Source organism: Saccopteryx leptura, chromosome 7 (genome assembly GCF_036850995.1).
Source record: "Saccopteryx leptura isolate mSacLep1 chromosome 7, mSacLep1_pri_phased_curated, whole genome shotgun sequence".
NCBI classification, from domain to species: Eukaryota; Metazoa; Chordata; class Mammalia; order Chiroptera; family Emballonuridae; genus Saccopteryx; species Saccopteryx leptura.
In genome coordinates, this window is record NC_089509.1 from 80,979,283 (window position 1) to 80,983,769 (window position 4,487).

Genomic DNA, 4,487 nt, shown 5'->3' on the forward strand with positions numbered 1-4,487 from the left:
GAATACCCTGGGTTTAATGTTAAAGCAGAATAAATTAAAGGACCAAGCCTCATCATTGTTAGGGGATGGATAGTTCAACAAAAAGGCCCTGCAGGGCAGGTCCTGGCCACACAGCGCCCAAGCACCGACAGCGGAGCAGCGCGGTCCTCTACAGGTGCTGTGGGTCCTGAGCTCTGTCTCAGCTGCTGCTGGCAACTTTTGTTTCCAGAGGATTGAGGAAAACCCACTAAGATCTAAAAATGCCAAAACCAATCAGCATCCAAGTTACCACCATGTATGTAAAGCTGGAGTTCTCCCTCCAGCTGAATATGACAGGAAAACAGCTTTTTGATCAGGTGGTTATGACTATCAGCTTCCAGGAAGTTTGGCTGTTTGGCTTCCAGTATGTATATAATAAAAGAATTCTTACCTAATTAAAACTTGATAAAATAGTGTTGGCTCAGGAGATAAGGAAGGAGAATTGTCTCTTGTTTAAGTTCAGGGCCAAGTTCTACCCTGAAGATGTGTATGAGGAGCTCATCCATGATATCACACAGAAGCTTTTCTTCCTCCAAGGGAAGGAGGGCGTTCTTAGCCATGAGATTTACTGTCTTCCTGAGACCTCGGTGCAAAAGTTTGGAGACTATAACAAAGAAAGGCAAAAGTCCGGGTACCTCAATTCCCAGAGGCTGATCTCCCTGAGTCATGGACCAGTATACACATTCACCAGGGACCAGTGTGAGGACCAGAACCAGGTGTGGGAGGCCGAGCATCATCGAATGCTCAAAGATAGTTGGAGTATCTGAAGATTGCCCAAGACCTGGAAATGTACAAAATCAACTCTTTTGAGATAAAATATTGATATAAGAAAGGAACAGACCTATGGCTTGGAGTAGATGCCCTTGGACTAAATATTTATGAGGAAGATGGTAAGTTGATTCCAAAGATTGGCTTCCCATGGGGTGAAATCAGGCACACCTCTTTCAATGACAAAAAATTTTGCCATTAAGCCCCTCAACAAGAAGGTACTTGACTTCGTGTTTTATGCACACCACACACCCACGCGCATCAACAAGGAGATCCCACAGCCCTGCATGCAGATCCACCAGTTTTATACATGCACCGCAGAAGCCCGACACCACCCAGGTGCAGCAGGTGAAGGCCCAGGCCTGGAGGAGGCTCCAGAGGCACCACGACAGCCCTGGAAGCCGAGAAGAGGAGAGAAACCGTGGAAAGAGAGAGACAACAGATGATGCAGGAGAAGGAGGAGCTGCTGTTCAGGCTCCAAGTCCAGGAACAGAAAACCAAGACTGAGATAGAGGTCTGGGACCAGACTCAGAGGCCCTGCAGCTGGAGGAGGAGAGGAAATGCACGCGGGAGGAGGCTGAGCATCTGTAGACCAACCGAGCGCGTGGCCACCACGCTGCAGCCTATAGAGAGCTGAGGGGCCCGCGGTGGATGGGATCAAGGGCCGGGGGCAGCTGGCTGCAGAGCTGCCAAGTGCACGCCCAGACCACCCGCCTAGAGGAGGCGCGCAGGCGAAAGGAGGATACGGTCGGTCCAGGAACCTCAAGATGACCTAGTGAACACCAAGGAAGAGCTGCCCCTGGGGGTGACAGCGCCCCCTCCACCCCCACTCCCCGCCCCGTGTATTGAGCGGGTGGGCTACCAGGTCCAAGAGAATCTGCGGGAGGGTACGGAGAACTCGAGCCACAGCGCGGAGCTGTGCAGCGAGGGCACCTGAACCACAGCGACCCGGACAGGCGGAGCACGACCGCGCGTGCAGCGGCAACTGATGCCGGTCCAGTGAGATGCCCCAGGCTGAAGACGAGAACAAGAGGGTCCACAACGAGATCATCCACAACGGAAACACGAAGCAAGGCCGGGACAGGTACAAGACGATGTGGTAGATCCGTCAGGGCAACATCCAGCAGCGCAGTGTTGATTCCGAGGCAATCGAAGGCCAGGAAGGGATTGGGCAGGCGGGACCTTGCGCTTGGGCTCACCCAGGGTCACAGGCGGACTCTGATACTTGTTTTTGTAGTTCTCCAAGTCTAGACCCCCTCGTCGAACTCCAGTTCCTTTAAAACCTGAGTAGCTATTTCAGTGGGAATATTCTGGGACTGGGACCAGTGGAACCTACCCTGGTTTATTTTTCCCATTTGTATCAGTGCCAAGCGGGCCTCATTATCATCATCATCATCATCATCATCATCATCATCATCATTATTGAATCACTTCCTGTCTTGGGCTTGGAGCAGGGCTGAATGAATTAAGGAAAGAGATGCCTGTCAAGTCTGAGTAACACACTCCATGCTGGTCCCTGTGGTACGAGATTCGATATAATTAAGAAGACCACATCAGAGCTTCTCTTTTGCACCATACCATTTTTTCTGTATTTGAAATTAGTTCACATTGATTTATTTGTACTTGATTTCTATGAAGGATGCGTCTTTGTATACTTAAGATTTTTAGGGGGTGAATATTATTTTGCAAACTGGGTCTCGAGCACTCTTACACACATATGCACACAGTGATTTCCTCCCTCGGTTGACAAAATCCTGTCATCATTCAGGATAAACAACACACTACCCCCAGATAAACTTTTCTTGATCTTTGTTTTTTTAACAGTTAGAGGGGTACATTGTTAGACTTACATACCTGATCAATGGTCATTTACAGAGTGCCGTATTTATAAATAAGTGATGATACATGTTTGTAGCATTCATTTTAAAAAGGGAGAGTTTGGTTCAGTGTGTTTTGTTAACTTTAACAGAATAATAAAAGAATTACACACTTAAAAAAAAAGTTCTGAACTCTATCTTGAAGGGACTTGAGTAAATTCTGGCAATTTCCGGTTTTACATTTCAGAAATAACTCTGCCCTCATTATTTTCTACTTCGCTGCTTCTAAGCGTGAAGAATTTAGGTCAGAGTTGAGACTGGGTTAGTTGTGGTAACTGTCAACAAATAAATCTCTGCCCATATTTCATTCTTTATGAAAAATAAATGAGTGTGGGGCAAGAAAATTGACAATCTTATGGAGACAAGAATCTGTTAGCACCTGTATTTGCATTTTAAAATTACTTTTGAAGAAACGATAATGGACTTTCTACATTCTTCCCAAGACACTAAGATGGCATTACAGGGAGACCCACTTTTGCTTTCCCGTGTCCCGAATAACTCGAACCACATGTGCATTTTCTTCTTGATGCCGCTGTTGGGGCAATCAGCCTCTCAGGTACCAAACAAACTATTACAAAATGATTCCAATTAAACACACTCCGAAAATGATCCTTTAATCTTTGCGTTGTCTTCTGTTATAAAAAAAAATATTTGTTCTAAACAGCCCAAAAGTACTATAACAAGGATTTTATGTTTATATAACTTGTAGCATCACAGTCAAAGTCAGCATCTGAAATGCTTCATTTTCTGCTCCCACTGATTTTATTTTTTCTTTGCACAGTTTATGAAAATTTCCATAATTTGGTTAAAGTCACATTTATTTGCATCAGATATATCTTTGAAAGATTTTAAAAAAAAAGTTCTGGGAAAATCTCAGGGCATATAGATGGAAGGAAGGAACTTTATCTCTGACAGTACCATGAACTTCAAGGTAGGAGACAACAAATCTGTCTCTGGTGCACTGTGACGCTTCACCTCTGGTGGGGGGGGGGGGGAGACCACGACTCGGAGCTCATGTGCTCCCCAGCATTGTGTGACACTTGGAAATGGGGTGTTGCAGCCTTGCTCATGGTGTCCTTTGTGCTTCAGCTGGGCTGCCCTTCCTTACTCCTCAAACTGCCCGGAGAAGTTTGCTGGTCACAGTTCGGCTGCTGCTGTCCCTGGTGACTCTCGTAGACAAAGAACTTGGGGAGAATCATGCCCTGAACTGTTCTCTGTGTTTCCTAGGTATCAGTGAAGTTACAAATGATCATTTTGAAAGAGAATCCCTTGGGTTTCTAGCGATGAAACTATGAGGAGGTGAAACTTCCAACATTATTGCTCTATTATTTCGGATCAGATTTTGCATCCCTCTTTTCTATGTCTCGAGTGGATGGCCATAAAGAGAAACTTGCTGGTGGTTTCTTCAGCATCAAAAACGAGACTCCATGTGTGTGAAATGATGGCTTTACTCCCATGTGGTGACAGTGCATTGGTCATAACTGACAGTTTCAAAAACCTAATTCAAAACCAAAACAATAGTTTATTGGTTAGTGTGCCAAGATGAAAATGAGGTGCTGGAATCAGACTTTAAGGAGACAGTGCCTCCAGGACTCACCCTCTCTAAACAACCTAATAGCTCATCTCACCTTGCCTGATTCCAGTTTCATGGTATCTGTAGTCTCTCCTGTTCTAAAGAGGCCTCCTTCAGGTACTGGTAAGCATGCCTCTTAGCAGGCCACATATTTTTTTTTCTCCCAACACATAAATGCCTTCAACAGATTTATTGAGTTTCTACTATGTGCATGTCACTGCTTTAGATGCTAAGAATACAGAGTCAAAAAA

The 4,487-nt window shown here is 45.5% G+C and overlaps 1 pseudogene; it reads left to right on the forward strand.

Moving 5' to 3' along the window:
- Positions 1–239: 239 nt before the first annotated feature.
- LOC136379018 (ezrin pseudogene) lies at positions 240–2,066 on the forward strand (annotated as a pseudogene).
- The last annotated feature ends 2,421 nt before the right edge of the window (positions 2,067–4,487 follow it).